Source organism: Thalassophryne amazonica, chromosome 4 (genome assembly GCF_902500255.1).
Source record: "Thalassophryne amazonica chromosome 4, fThaAma1.1, whole genome shotgun sequence".
NCBI lineage: Eukaryota > Metazoa > Chordata > Actinopteri > Batrachoidiformes > Batrachoididae > Thalassophryne > Thalassophryne amazonica.
In genome coordinates, this window is record NC_047106.1 from 31,178,461 (window position 1) to 31,194,936 (window position 16,476).

The following is a 16,476-nucleotide window of genomic DNA, read 5'->3' on the forward strand; positions in this document are numbered from 1 at the left end:
TACGCTACCGGCCTAGCAACGCCTTGGTAAAGTGATAATAATGCTCGATAGCAGTGTAATAAGATCAATACTTTAGTTTCAATTTCTCTCCTGTATACACTGCTGCATTCAGAAAAAAAAGTGTGCTGAAAGGGAGAAAGCTTGTTTTATTTTTGTACTGTATTTCCTGAACACATATTCTACTTGTAATTTGACTTATTTTATAACATTGTTGGGGAGCGATAATCTTGTACACTTTATTTATGAAAAAAAAAAATCCAGAAAGGAACTGCAATGAAGGGACAAATTGACATGACAATCTATGGGGATTTTTTTTTTAACTGTGCTATTGTTTCTGAACAAAAACTTTTATTACGATAATAAAGTTTTTCTATTTAACTCAGCCACATGGGGTGTGCAGCCAGTACATTCTGAGTGCCGGTCCCAAGCCCGGATAAATGAGGAGGGTTGCGTCAGGAAGGGCATCCGGCGTAAAACAAGCCAACCCAACTATGCAGACTCAGAATCGAATTCCCATACCGGATCGGTCGCGGCCCGGGTTAACAACGTCCGCCACCGGTGCTATTGCCCAACAGGGTGCCGGTGGAAATTGGGCTACTGCTGGGTGAAGACGACGAAGAAGAGGAGGAAAACGTTGTCACGAACAGCGGGAGAAGAAGAAAACTAGAAGGGTGGAAATGAGAGTGGGGACTTTGAATGTTGGTAGTATGACTAGTAAAGGGAGAGAGCTGGCTGATATGATGGAGAGGAGAAAGGTAGACATATTGTGTGTTCAAGAGACCAAGTGGAAGGGAAGTAAGAGCAGGAGCATCGGCGGTGGGTACAAGTTGTTGTACCATGGTGAGGACAGGAAGAGAAATGGTGTTTGGGTCATTTTAAAGGAAGAGTATGTTAAAAGTGTGTTGGAGGTTAAGCGAGTGTCTGACAGGGTGATGAGTGTGAAGTTGGAAATTGAAGGGGTGATGATGAATATCATCAGTGCATATGCCCCACAGGTAGGTTGTGAGATGAAGGAGAAAGAAGATTTCTGGAGTGTGTTAGATGAAGTGGTGGAGAGTGTGCCCAAGCATGAAAGAGTGGTGATAGGAGCAGACTTCAATGGGCATGTTGGTGAAGGGAACAGAGGTGATGAGGAAGTAATGGGTAGATATGGTATCAAGGATAGGAATGAGGAAGGACAGATGGTAGTTGATTTTGCAAAAAGGATGGAAATGGCTCTGGTGAATACCTACTTTAAGAAAAGGGAGGAGCACAGGGTAACATATAAGAGTGGAGGAAGGTGCACACAGGTGGACTACATTCTTTATAGGAGATGCAAGCTAAAAGAAATCACAGACTGTAAGGTGGTAGCAGGAGAGAGTGTCACTAGACAGCATAGGATGGTTGTTTGTAGGATGACTTTAGAGGTAAAGAAGAAGAAGAGAGTGAGAGCTCAACAAAGGATCAGATGGTGGAAGCTGAAGGAGGAAGACTGTTGTGTGAAATTTAGCGAGCAGGTGAGAGAAGCACTAGTTGGAGGTGAAGCAATTTTGGACAACTGGAAGAGTACTGCAGATGTGGTGAGGGAGACAGCTAGGGCAGTACTGGGTATGACATCTGGACAGTGGAAGGAAGACAAGGAGACTTGGTGGTGGAATGAAGAGGTCCAGGAAAGCATAAGGAGAAAGAGGTTGGCGAAAAGGTTTTGGGATAGTCGGAGAGATGAAGAAAGTAGACAGGAGTACAAGGAGATGCGGCGTAAGGCGAGAAGAGAAGTGGCAAAAGCAAAGGAAAAGGCATATTGCGAGCTGTACAAGAAGTTGAATAGTAAGGAAGGAGAAAAGGACTTGTACCGATTGGCCAGACAAAGGGACAGAGCTGGAAAGGATGTGCAGCAGGTTAGAGTGGTAAAAGATGCACATGGTAATGTGCTGACAAGTGAGGAGTGTATGCTGAGAAGGTGGAGGGAATATTTCAAAGAGTTGATGAATAAAGAAAATGAGCGAGAGAAAAGGCTGGATGATGTGGTGAGAGTAAATCAGGAAGTAAAAGAGATTAGCAAGGAAGAAGTGAGGGCTGCTATGAAGAGGATGAAGAGTGGAAAGGCAGTTGGTCCAGATGACATTCCAATGGAGGCATGGAAATATCTAGGAGAGATGGCAGTAGAGTTTCTAACCAGATTGTTTAATAAAATCTTGGAAAGTGAGAGGATGCCTGAGGAGTGGAGACGAAGTGTGCTGGTTCCTATTTTCAAGAACAAGGGTGATGTGCAGAGCTGCAGTAACTACAGAGGCATAAAGCTGATCAGCCACAGCATGAAGTTATGGGAAAGAGTAGTAGAAGCTAGGCTTAGAAAACAGGTGAAGATCTGTGAGCAGCAATATGGTTTCATGCCGAGAAAGAGCACTACAGATGCAATGTTTGCTCTGAGAATACTGTTGGAAAAGTACAGAGAAGGACAGAAAGAGTTACATTGTGTGTTTGTGGACTTAGAAAAAGCTTATGATAGGGTGCCAAGAGAAGAGTTGTGGTACTGTATGAGGAAGTCTGGAGTGGCAGAGAAGTATGTTAGGGTAGTGCAGGAAATGTACAAGAATAGTGTGACAGTGGTGAGATGCGCAGTCGGAATGACAGACTCATTCAAGGTGGAGGTGGGATTACACCAAGGATCAGCTCTGAGTCCTTTCTTGTTTGCAGTGGTGATGGACAGGTTGACAGATGAGATCAGACAGGAGTCCCCATGGATTATGATGTTTGCAGATGACATTGTGATCTGTAGTGAAAGTAGAGAGCAAGTTGAGTCTAGTCTGGAGAAGTGGAGATATGCTTTGGAGAGAAGGGGAATGAAAGTCAGCAGAAGCAAGACTGAGTACATGTGTGTGAATGAGAGGGAGCCCAGTGGAATAGTGCAGTTACAAGGAGTAGAAGTGGTGAAAGTAGATGAGTTTAAATATTTGGGGTCAACTGTTCAAAGTAATGGAGAGTGTGGTAGAGAGGTGAAGAAGAGAGTGCAGGCAGGGTGGAGTGGGTGGAGAAAGGTGGCAGGAGTGATTTGTGACCGAAGAATATCAGCAAGAGTGAAGGGGAAAGTTTACAAAACAGTAGTGAGACGAGCTATGTTGTATGGTTTAGAGACAGTTGCACTAACAAAAAGACAGGAGGCAGAGCTGGAGGTGGCAGAGCTGAAGATGTTGAGATTCTCTTTGGGAGTGACAAGAATGGACAAGATTAGGAATGAACATATCAGAGGGACAGCTCAGGTGGGACGATTTGGAGACAAAGTCAGAGAGGCAAGATTGAGATGGTTTGGACATGTGCAGAGGAGGGACCCAGGGTATATAGGGAGAAGGATGCTGAGGATGGAGCCACCAGGCAGGAGGAGAAGAGGGAGACCAAAGAGGAGGTTCATGGATGTGCTGAGAGACGACATGCAGGTGGTTGGTGTGACAGAGGAAGATACAGAGGACAGGGTGAGATGGAAACGATTGATCTGCTGTGGCGACCCCTAACGGGAACAGCCGAAAGACAAAGAAGAAGAAGAAGAATAAAGTTTTTCTATTTACTTATAAACTTTGCCCAACTTCTGACCTGGGTTTATAACTAATTAATAATCCAAAGGAAAAATTACAAAAACACTTAAAGGTCATGAAAATTCATTCAGATTTAACAATTTGATGATGCACTTACGCACTCACCTTCAACCGCTTACTCCAATTAAGGGTCACAGCGCGGGGGGCTGGAGCCTATCACAACAGTCATAGGGCGTGAAGCGGGGTACACCCTGGACAGGACATCAGTCTGTCGCAGGGCCACATATAGACAAACCAACACACTTACATCCACATGTACCCCTAACTTACCAATCCACTTAACCTGTGTGTCTTTGGATGTGGGTGGAAGCCGGAGCACCCGGAAGGAACTTTGATGATGAATCATCTTAATTATTAAAAAGTATCAGTATCAGTGTCAGTGTCTGCAATACTGGCCCTGTATTTACTTGGTATCGGCTCTATACCAAATCTTGTAGTATCGTGCACCACTACTGAGCTCCCCACAAGAATCACCGGGAGGGACGTGACAATGATTGGTCACTAACTTACTCAGGAGAAGATGGCAAGAAGCACCAAGCCAGACTAGCAAAACAAAAGCAAAAGTAGAAGAACCAAAGGCAGAGGTGACAGTTGGACCAATGAGAGGTACAGATATTGTTAGATTACCTCTCAATGAATGAGTTCCAACAAGGATTTGAGATTTCAAAGAAGAATGAGAAAATTACAAAAATTGGCACAAAATTATTCCATAGACACGTACATACATTAGCTGCATGATCTCGGTGGGTCGTCTTCACCTCAAAACGCTGGCGACATCTGGGCAGTAGGTCGAGTTTCAGTGGTGGAAACGGACCTCATCTTGTCATTACTACTTCCTCGGTTCTATCATCAACACTTAACCTGTTTGCTTTCACACACTTCTCAGTTTGTTTGAAAAAGCAAACAAAAAGCAAACAAACAAAATCTCTCTTTTATCTCCCAATGTCAAATTTTTGCCTCCTTTGACTTTTTTCCCTCAATATTATAGCCACTGCTTTGCCTTCACTAATCTGCAAGTCAGTACCTTGTTTGTTCCTTGCCAAAGAATCAGTCTTCTCATTGCACTTCCCTCCAGGGTGTGCGGGATCCCACAAAAAGTTTATAAGACCACCATCATTTGTTATTCTGGTAGCCACCTGCAGGATTTTGTGTGTTGTATCTTGGCAGCTGGTTGAGTTGAGAAGACATAAAGCTTGCTAACAGAGAAACTGAATCTCGGAAAACCGACGTGACCTGGTTTGATTTCTGTCGTGCTGTCACCTCCACAAACCTCAAACAATCTAGATGTTCTTCTGCTGAGTTCTACCTTTATTTTGTTGGAATGGATATCCCAAATCCTGTCACTTCTGTAGTTTTTTTATTCCACTTGTTTATATAAGTAAGTGTACATGATAATTAACCATGTTTCCAAAATCAGTTCCATATTTTAATGACCTCTTCAATTCTTACATACGTACATCAAGTATCCAAGGAGTGACTGACACAAGACAACACATTTGTGCCTCTTGAGAAGAAAAATTAAAATAGAAGTCATTATGATAGACAATATGAAACTGAACACAAATACTTTCAGATGTGCTATATCAGATAAGAACTTGGAGAAACGCTTAAATGAATGTACTGAATTTAATCACATGAAATCACATTATGTTTAATTTCATAATGACATTGACACATTGTGCTACTTCAGCGGAATCAAAAATTATGAAGTCAGCATGCATCCAAACAGCATCTACAAATCAGACGACCTTTTGCAGCCTGTTTGCCAGCATCAATGTCAGGAAACTATCCTATGTACGGCTCTATAACTTTCAATAAATTATGTGAGTAAATAAATTATAAGCCAGTTATATTCAGGAAAATGTTATTTAGATTAATATGTCAAATACAGCGTATTTACCAAAAATTTCTTTTCATATTAATCTTAAAAATCTGTATTCACAAAAATGTTGAAAAATGTTTTTTCTGACTTTCCTCTCCTCAGGGTATATATACTATTTAATTCAAGCCAAATGTGACTGGGGATCAGCAAAACTGCCTGTACTGTTGTAGCTACATATGTCAGAAGTGTGCTTGGATGTAGGTTGACAAAACAATTATTTTGGTGTCCAGTAATGCCATGACTGTGGTCAGAAGTGTTTGAATTTATTTGAAACAACCTGTGCACTTCATCAAATCTCATGAAAATTCAGTAAGGTATATCTTCTATTATATACTCAACAAAAATATAAACGCAACACTTTTGGTTTTGCTCCCATTTTGTATGAGATGAACTCAAAGATCTAAAACGTTTTCCACATACACAATATCACCATTTCCCTCAAATATTGTTCATAAACCAGTCTAAATCTGTGATAGTGAGCACTTCTCCTTTGCTGAGATAATCCATCCCACCTCACAGGTGTGCCATATCAAGATGCTGATTAGACACCATGATTATTGCACAGGTGTGCCTTAGACTGCCCACAATAAAAGGCCACTCTGAAAGGTGCAGTTTTATCACACAGTACATTGCCACAGATGTCGCAAGATTTGAGGGAGCGTGCAATTGGCATGCTGACAGCAGGAATGTCAACCAGAGCTGTTGCTCGTGTATTGAATGTTCATTTCTCTACCATAAGCCGTCTCCAAAGGCATTTCAGAGAATTTGGCAGTACATCCAACCAGCCTCACAACCGCAGACCACGTGTAACCACACCAGCCCAGGACCTCCACATCCAGCATGTTCACCTCCAAGATCGTCTGAGACCAGCCACTCGGACAGCTGCTGAAACAATCGGTTTGCATAACCAAAGAATTTCTGCACAAACTGTCAGAAACCGTCTCAGGGAAGCTCATCTGCATGCTCGTCGTCCTCATCGGGGTCTCGACCTGACTCCAGTTCGTCGTCGTAACCGACTTGAGTGGGCAAATGGTCACATTCGCTGCCGTTTGGCACATTGGAGAGGTGTTCTCTTCACGGATGAATCCCGGTTCACACTGTCCAGGGCAGATGGCAGACAGCGTATGTGGCATCGTCGTGTGGGTGAGTGGTTTTCTGATGTCAGTGTTGTGGATCGAGTGGCCCATGGTGGCGGTGGTATGGGCAGGCGTCTGTTATGGACGAAGAACACAGGTGCATTTTATTGATGGCATTTTGAATGCACAGAGATACCGTAACGAGATCCTGAGGCCCATTGTTGTGCCATACATCCAAGAACATCACCTCATGTTGCAGCAGGATAATGCACGGCCCCATGTTGCAAGGATCTGTACACAATTCTTGGAAGCTGAAAATGTCCCAGTTCTTGCATGGCCAGCATACTCACTGGACATGTCACCCATTGAGCATGTTTGGGATGCTCTGGACCGGCGTATACGACAGCGTGTACCAGTTCCTGCCAATATCCAGCAACTTCGCACAGCAATTGAAGAGGAGTGGACCAACATTACACAGGCCACAATTGACAACCTGATCAACTCTATGCGAAGGAGATGTGTTGCACTGCATGAGGCAAATGGTGGTCACACCAGATACTGACTGGTATCCCCCTCCAATAAAACAAAACTGCACCTTTCAGAGTGGCCTTTTATTGTGGACAGTCTAAGGCACACCTGTGCACTAATCATGGTGTCTAATCAGCATCTTGATATGGCACACCTATGAGGTGGGATGGATTATCTCAGCAAAGGAGAAGTGCTCACTATCACAGATTTAGACTGGTTTGTGAACAATATTTGAGGGAAATGGTGATATTGTGTATGTGGAAAACGTTTTAGATCTTTGAGCTCATCTCATATAAAATGGGAGCAAAACCACAAGTGTTGCGTTTATATTTTTGTTGAGTGTACAATGCAAATCGAACGTGGAACTCTACTAGTGTATACTAAGGTAAAAAAAAAAAAGAGTAGAGCCACTTAGGTGCCTGGTCAGGTGCCTGGTTAGGTGCCTGAGAACCAGGGATGGTAGGTTGAAAAGCTTTTTTATCCCATGGGAACTCTCCCTACCCATCTAAGTGGCTCAAGAATATGTACAGCATGTATATAAGTGTGATTTATACAATCAGGGCAGTAAACAACATACACAAGAAATATAGTTACAACATAATATTATAGGAGTTAGCTCATGTGCATGTTGGGCAGATGGGGGAGCCATAGGTCAATTCATAAACCTATGGGAGCAATTTTAATTCACAGCCTAAAGAGGTAACTTACCATAGGAAAAATATCTAAAGCATCAAACCTAATGGGTCCGTCAGCCACATTTCACAACGAGCTAAAGTACAGTGTCCAGAGTCTACTCTGGACACTGTACTCTGGCATACATTTCCTTTCTTAAAGCTATTGTTTGTGGGCTTTTGTGATGCTTATTAGCAGAAATGGAATATAACATTCATAACCATCTGTTCATTCCTGCAACAATGAATTGATGTGTAAGCTTAAAAATAAGTGTAGAATATGACGTTAACAAAAAGGCTCATATCTACATGGAAGTGGGCCACCTTATGGAGGCCTCCATATTACACCACCATGTTGATACAGTAGCCCAAAAGGGACATACTTAAGCCACCTTGACACATGCATGAATTTGAACCCCGCACTGGCAAGCAATCTTGTGTGCCAGCGTGTAAACCTGTCGTAAACTGTTGTAAACTGTGCGTGATCTCTGTGCGGGTGCGTGCCAGTGCGCAAGGAATTTCAAAATGTTCAAAATTTTGTGCCACTAGCATGAACTAGTCATGAACTAGTCATGAACATTGCGCAACCTATTCAAAAACACTGTGTGTCACCATGTGTCACCATGTGTCACTGTGTGTCACTGCACGCAGGGCATCTGAAAATGAAATTAGATTATGACGAGATGCAACATTAAAAATAAACATGAGTTTAGAGATACATTAACTCATAAGAAGGAATGAAAATGCAACTGTTTTACCAATCCATTACAGTGTATGTGTGTGTGTGTATATATATATATATATATATATATATATATATATATATATATATATATATATACACACACAGTAGTGTTCAGAATAATAGTAGTGCTATGTGACTAAAAAGATTAATCCAGGTTTTGAGTATATTTCTTATTGTTACTTGGGAAACAAGGTGCCAGTAGATGCACACTCTTAAGGCTATAAAATTGGGCTATTAGTAAAAAAAAAAGTAGAAAAGGGGATGGTCACAGTAATAGTAGCATCTGCTGTTGATGCTACAAACTTAAAACTATTATGTTCAAACTGCTTTTTTAGCAATCCTGTGAATCACTAAACTAGTATTTAGTTGTATAACCACAGTGTTTCATGATTTCTTCACATCTGCGAAGCATTATATGAAACCTGGCTTAAACCTACAGCTGTCCTCCCCTTAAATGAGGCCTGCCCACGAGCATATACATTTAGTCACATCCCTCGTGATGCGAAGCAAGGCGGGGATGTTGCTCTTATTTATAAATCTAGGTTTAGCCTATTAGCTGTTGGGGGTTACAAATATCAATCGTTTGAGCATCTGATTCTTTGCTCTGCTCAGGATATTACACATTGCCAAGGTCAGAAGAAGAAAAATCAGTCGTATTACTTTGTCGCTGTATATAGGCCTCCTGACCCATATTCTGAATTCTTCGATGAATTTGGTGCGTTCATCTCTAACTTGTCAACTAGTGTAATTAACATTTTGATCATTGGTGACTTTAACATTCATATAAATAAGCCTTCTGATCCCATCTGCAAATCATTTATGGAAACTTCTGGATCTGTTCCTAAATGTTTCAAATCTGCAGTGATTAAACCATTACTTAAGAAACCTAATCTTGACCCTACTGTATTGACAAACTATCGGCCGGTATCAAATCTATCATTTTTCTCTATAATTGTGGAAAAAGTGATGTCACGGCAGCTCGTAGACTATCTTACTGAGAATAATCTCTTTGAGCCACTGCAGTCTGCTTTTAGAAAATATCATTCCACAGAGATGACTCTCACTAAAGTGGTGAATGATCTTCTGCTTACAATGGATTCGGACACCACTATGGTTCTGTTGCTGTTAGATCTCAGTGCTGCATTTGATACAGTGGATCATCATATTCTACTTGATAGGTTGGAAAATCACTTTGGGATTACTGGGAGTGCCCTTGCATGGCAGACGTCATACTTGACCAGTCGTTCTCACTGTGTTTTGTACATTAACACTACCTCTAACCTTAGTGACATGAAATTTGGGGTTCCACAGGGGTCTGTCTTAGGCCACCTGCTTTTCTCCCTTTATATAGCAACCCTTGGGCACATATTGCTGCGTTTTGGGAATACCTTTCACTGCTATGCAGATGATACTCAGTTGTACATGCCGATAACTGCTGGTAATCTTGTTCACATAAAATCCTTAGAAGATTGCCTTGCAGCAGTGAGAAGTGGATGTCTAGAAACTTCCTACTTTTAAAGTAGGAAGAGTTGTACTCGTGTTGACAATCCTCCTGTCCTGTGTGCCAATAGCATTTCTTGTATATTCGTCCGTGAATTGTTATGTGAATTGTTCTGTAATTTATGTTTGTAGCATGGCCCAAGCAGAGGGTCACCCCTTTGAGTCTGGTATGCTTGAGGTTTCTTCCTCAGAGGGAGTTTTTCCTTACCACTGTTGCTCTGGGGGTTGGTAAGGTTAGACCTTACCTGTGTGAAGCGCTTTGAGGCAACTCTGTTGTGATTTGGCGCGATATAAATGAAAATAAATTGAAAAAATTGAAATTGAAATTAATTTTGTTGGTTTGGAACCAAGATTTTGCTTGTTTACTAATGTGCTTGGGTCATTGTCTTGTTGAAACAACAATTTCAAGGGCATGTCCTCTTCAGCATAAGGCAACATGACCTATTCAAGTATTTCTGCGAAGGCTCTCAGCTCTTCAAGTATTTTGACATATCCAAACTGATCCATGATACCTGGTATGCGATATACGAGGTCTATTAGAAAAGTATCCGACCTTATTTTTTTCAAAAACCATATGGATTTGAATCACGTGTGATTGCGTCAGACAAGCTTGAACCCTCGTGTGCATGCGTGAGTTTTTCCACGCCTGTCGGTTGCGTCATTCGCCTGTGAGCAGGCTTTGAGTGAGGAGTGGTCCAGCCCCCTCATCGGATTTTCATTGCCAGGAAATGGCGGAATGATTTGGGCTTTTTTTCCATCAGAATTTTTTCAGAAACTGTTAGAGACTAGCAGCTGGAAACCATTAGAAAAATTTATCTGGCTTTCGGTGAAAATGTTACGGGCTTGGTAGAGAATAAGGAGTGTTACTGTTGCTTTAAGGATGGCCCCCAGCGGCTGTGGGGCGCGCCGCACTCCGAAGCCGCCATCGACAGGCTGAACGACCATTTCATTTCTAAACGGATGGCTGTCTGGATCCGTGACCATCGTGTGCCATTTCTCTGGTTATCACAAGAGCTGGACATCAACCATTTTCCGGCAGATTTCATTTTTAACATGAGATTTTGTAATAGAAAGCCGAGCGGAGGCTTTGCGCGTCATGACCGATTTGCTGATGGAGCGAGACAAAGGAACACCTCCGTTTTGGTCTCACAGGACAGCTTTGAGATGGCGTTCAGACAGCTGTTGGTGGTCCATCGAGTGATTATCCGAGAAATTGTGGATGTGCCTGGACATGCCAGAACATGTCCCGTGAGGCTTCATCACAGCGTTGCTTTGCGCCATGCGGCACCGCCGCGACACGCGGAATTCCTCCGCACGTCTGTCTCAATGTGCCGAAAAAGTGCTGATGTCCACATCTTTTCACAATTCCTGTGCTAGTCAGACGACGTCCCGGATAAAACACAGCGTCCAGTTTGGAAATGAACGGCACATTCCACTGTTACAGGAGTTTTTGTCATGGAAAGAGGGGTGGAGGCTTCGCGCGTCGCGGCGGTGCCGCATGGCGCAAAGCAACGCTGTGATGAAGCCTCACGGGACATGTTCTGGCATGTCCAGGCACATCCACAATTTCTCGGATAATCACTCGATGGAAAAACCACCGACAGCTGTCTGAACGCCATCTCAAAGCCATCCTGTGAGACCAAAACGGAGGTGGTTTTGTCTCGCTCCAGTAGCAAATCCATCGTGATGTGCGAAGCCTCCGCTCGGCTTTCCATGACAAAATCTCTTGTTAAAAGTGAAATCTGCCGGAAAATGGTTGATGTCCAGCTCTTGTGATAACCAGAGAAATGGCACACGATGGTCACGGATCCAGACAGCCATCCGTTTAGAAATGAAATGGTCGTTCAGCCTGTCGATGACGGCTTCGGAGTGCGGCGCGCCCCACAGCCGCTGGGGGCCGTCCTTAAAGCGACAGTAACACTCCTTATTCTCTACCAAGCCCGTAACATTTTCACCGAAAGCCAGATAAATTTTTTTTAATGGTTTCCAGCTGCCAGTCTCTAGCAGTTTCTGAAAAAATTCTGATGGAAAAAAAGCACAAATCATTCCGCTATTTCCTGGCAATGAAAATCCGACGAGGGGGCTGGACCACTCCTCACTCAAAGCCTGCTCACAGGTGAATGACGCAACCAACAGGCGTGGAAAACTCACGCATGCGCATGAGGGTTCAAGCTTGTCTGACGCAATCACATGTGATTCAAATCCATATGGTTTTTGAAAAAAATAATAAGGTCGGATACTTTTCTAATAGACCTCGTATAGGCCCAACACCATAGTAGGAGAAACATGCCCATAGTAGGAGAAACATGCCCATATCATGATGCTTGCACCACCATGCTTCACTGTCTTCACTGTGAACTGTGGCTTGAATTCAGAGTTTGGGGGTCGTCTCACAAACTGTCTGTGGCCCTTGGACCCAAAAAGAACAATTTTACTCTCATCAGTCCACAAAATATTCATCCATTTCTCTTTAGGCCAGTTGATGTGTTCTTTGGCAAATTGTAACCTCTTATGCACGTCTTTTATTTAACAGAGGGACTTTGCGGGGGATTCTTGCAAATAAATTAGCTTCACACAGGCGTCTTCTAACTGTCACAGCACTTACAGGTAACTCCAGACTGTCTTTGATCATCCTGGAGCTGATCAGTGGGTGAGCTTTTGCCATTCTGGTTATTCTTCTATCCATTTTGATGGTTGTTTTCCGTTTTCTTCCATGCGTCTCTGGTTTTTTGTCCATTTTAAAGCATTGGAGATCATTGTAGATGAACAGCCTATATATTTTTTGCACCTGCGTATATGTTTTCCCCTCTCCAATCAACTTTTTAATCAAACTACACTGTTCTTCTGAACAATGTCTTGAACGTCCCATTTTCCTCAGGCTTTCAAAAAAAAAAAGCATGTTTAACAGGTGCTGGCTTCATCCTTACATAGGGGACACCTGATTCACACCTGTTTGTTCCACAAAATTGACGAACTCACTGACTGAATGCCACACTACTATTATTGTGAACACCCCCTTTTCAACTTTTTTTTACTAATAGCCCAATTTCATAGCCTTAAGAGTGTGCATATCATGAATGCTTGGTCTTGTTGGATTTGTGAGAATCTACTGAATCTACTGGTACCTTGTTTCCCATGTAACAATAAGAAATATGCTCAAAACCTGGATTAATCTTTTTAGTCACATAGCACTACTACTGTATTATTCTGAACACTACTGTATATACGAGGTCTGTTAGAAAAGTATCCGACCTTTTTTTTTTTTTTTTGCAAAAACCTGATGGATTTGAATCACGTGTGCTTGCCTGAGCCAACCTTGAACCTTCGTGCGCATGTGTGAATTTTTTGACGCCTGTCGATTGCGTCATTTGCTGGCAAACAGCATTTGTGTGAGGTCGTGTGTAGTGCTCTCGCCGATTTTTCATTAAAGGAAAATGACGGAATGACTGGAGCAGGGCTACTGAATCAAATTTTGCTAGAAACTGGGTGACGGCCAGGTGGAAACCATTCGGAAGATTCAGACGGCTTTCGGTGATGATGCTATGGGCATCACACAGATTAAGGAGCGGTACAACCGGTTTAAAGACAGCTGCACAACGGTGGAGAGTGAGCCACGATCTGGTTGGCCATCAACATGTTGATATGACCAGGTCATTTCCAAAGTGAACGCTGTGATGATGTGGGACCGTCGAGTGACTATCCGAGAAATTGCGGAAGAGGTGGACATCAGCACTTTTTCGGCACATTCCACTGTGACAGAAGATTTGGCCATGAAAAGAGTGGCGGCGAAATTTGTGCCGAAGCTGCTAACAGCGGAGCAAAAGTACCTTCGTGTTGAAGTCTCACATGCCCACCTCTTCCACAATTTCTCGGATAGTCACACGACTGAAAAGCCACCAAAAGCCGCCTGAATCTTCTGAATGGTTTCCACCTGGCTGTCGCCCAGTTTCTGGCAAAATTTGATGCAGTAACGCTGCTCCAGTCGTTCCGTCATTTTCCTTGCAATGAAAACCCGCCGAGAGCACTACACACGACCTCACACAAATGTTGCTTGCCAGCAACTGACACAATTGACAGGCGTGAAAAAACTCACGCATGCGCATGAAGGTTCAAGGTTGGCTCATGCAGGCACTCGTGATTCAAATCTATCAGGTTTTTGCAAAAAATAAAAAGGTCAGATACTTTTCTAACAGACCTCATATATATATATATATATATATATATATATATATATATATATATATATATATATATTCAGAAAAGTTATATTGGACGCGGCGTAGCCATGTCCAATATAACTTTTCTTCATCCAATATTTCTCTATGTAATATTTCTCCTTACCATCCATTATTTGTATAATATATATATGTAAATTATAAATAATTACCTTTGAGACAAGATTCCAAATGAGTTCTCCACCGCAGGACGTGCATGAGACAACCTCCAGCTGTAGATAATTTCTCTGTGATTCTGGGAGCGATGAGAGAATGGTTTCATCAGCCAAGTTCTGAGAACAAATGCATCATTGGCTAAGAAATGATATGGCACAGGCTTTATTTTATATAGCGTGACGTCAGTGGGGACAAAGTGGGACGCATTGGCAAGACGAATTGTGGACAGTGCAAGGATCAAATTTGTGCAAGTGTCGCACCAAGGCCGTAAGGCTGAAGAACAAAAGAAGCAGATTCAGTGGTTGCTCCCCTATACACGGCCACCTGGCTGCTAGTGCAGGTGAGCAAGTTTGAGAACACTCAATTTCGTGAAATGGACAATCATCATATTGTTAATCACAAGAGAAGGCATGAGAGCATGAATCCCCATCTCCAAAGAAGTGAAAACACGAAGGGAATCAACAACACAGTGTAATTTGCAACATCATCACTAGATGGCACTAAGTCATACACTCTGTAGCTTTAAGCTCGTCAGAATGGCTAAACTCAGTGCTGCAGCACATCAGAAGTCAGAGTTTGCTGTAGCCAGTTGCACTTGTATAATGGAGGCAAACGATGGGGCTGCACGCATGTAGGAATTCAGCACAGTTAAGATTGATCGTATTGTTGAAGTGGAGCCTGCAGAAACACTACTCACTAGCCCTGGAATTCAACAGTTTGGAGACATTTCTTTTAAGTTCAAGGACATGAATCATATGTGAGTGTTTTCTCAGTGAAACTTTTTTGAATAATAAAAGACTACATACGTCTGGGAATTCAAAGTATTCAAATGAAAGCTCGGTCTTTTATTTATTAAACTGAACATGTGGCTGAAGGATACAAGTAGGAAATGTTCTCTCAGTCTTCCTTCTGAATTTCAATCATTTGAGCAACAGTTAATATTTTAGTGTGTTGCACTATTTTCTGATATTCATTGATTACTAATGTTTGAATTAACCTGGTTGTTACTTGGTATTTAAGAGAGACATTAGTAAACTGACATCAACACAGCTCTGGGACTTGCAAGAACTATCACCAATAAAAGTAAAAATAAAAATCTAGAATGCAATGCCAAAGTAACATCGGACGTATGAGCATAAAAATAGGAAACGCAACATATAGATTCACTTGGCCAACTCGTGCAGTAGCGCCAACATACCGCCTTGGTGAACAAACCCCAATATAAAATGTGACCTTTTTATCCTGAAAGTAGGCCAAGATCAGCTATCTTCAATGTCCTGCAAGTTCATTATCCTGAGATTACACCATGTAAATGTATCATTGCAACAGCAGAGAGTATGGATGTGATGAATGAAAGTGTGGAAAGAATGTGACCTTTTGACCTCTTAAAATAGGTTAAGGTTAGCCATCTTTGAACATGTCCAATCACTCTGTCCCAAGGATGCTCCCTGTGAATTTCAAGACCCTGGCAGTAATAGGACTTGACTTATGCTGAGCACAGACAGACAGACAGACGGACGCAAAGTCTTCGCAATACCAGATCACCATATTTTAGCCTCAGGTAACAAGCAAAAACAGGCAACTGTCACCATAAAAATGCAAGATAATTAAACTTTTATTTCATCTATACATTATTGCCCTCAGAAGTCCTGATGTCCATATGTTTGAAGCCTCCATTAATGACTCCATTAATGTGACTGAGCATAACAACGTGACAGTATAGCAGTGTGTACGCCGCATTTAAAGAGGTGCTAGTGGAGTGGATCGTGCCGGTTGATATTTTGCAAGTGAAATGCTTTCCATCCCTCAAGAGGAAGAAAACATGTCCAAATGTTGCTGTGTTCCTGGTTGTATTGCAAACTAAGGCCTTAGGTTCATGTTTGCTATACCCATTAGTGGGACTTGATAAATGAAGTGGCTGAAATCCACAGCAGATTCTACTCTCTAAAACTGAACTACACTTACATGTGCAGATATTCTTTGAGATTAAAGCATATATTTACAAGGAAAACATTTCAAATTTATGGGAAAAACATTTGAATGCTTTCATGCAATATAAATTTGCAACAAAAATCTCAAACATTCTGCGATACACTTGCAGCCTGTCCACTGTG